Raw genomic sequence first — 633 nt, forward strand, 5'->3', positions numbered from 1 at the left:
AGAAAGAAAGAACAAAGAAAGAAAGAAAGAGAAAGGAAAGAAGAAAGAAAGAAAAAGAAAGGAAGTAAAGAATCCATTTCTACCGGCCTATCAGAATACTAAAGGAAATTTAGACAGTTTCGGTCTCCTTCTTTACAGGTATTTGAAAAATTCTGGCTTTTGGCATTGCTAAAATAACTTTACCAGCATTGGGGTTTATTGATTGTATGTATATGATGTACATATTCTGAGCGAATTGAAAGTGTATGAGAAATCTTGACTTTAAGTGGCAGGCACTAACTGTTTCATAATAGTGTGTTTTGGGGTGAGTTGAAGTTCATATTCTGAACCTGACTGAGCAAATCTGATTATAATCTGAACTTCCTAAGGGTTATGTGCCAAGCTGAGGTCATTGTTTAATATTCAACAAGGATTATGCCAGCAAAGCATTGCTGTGGGAAAACATCTGATATATGAGGCAATTGGTGACTTGATTTGAGTTGCAACATATTCTATCTGGCTATTGATCTCAGCCACCACTCCTGCCTTTTATCTGTCTTCTCTGTCTGTAACCTTGGAAGTTTGGAACTTAGCTCATAGTACCCTGTTACCTGGGCAATAAGAACCTATAGTACAACCTCCTTATGTGATGGA

The sequence above is a fragment of the Suricata suricatta genome, unplaced genomic scaffold (assembly GCF_006229205.1).
Source record: "Suricata suricatta isolate VVHF042 unplaced genomic scaffold, meerkat_22Aug2017_6uvM2_HiC HiC_scaffold_110, whole genome shotgun sequence".
Lineage (NCBI taxonomy): Eukaryota > Metazoa > Chordata > Mammalia > Carnivora > Herpestidae > Suricata > Suricata suricatta.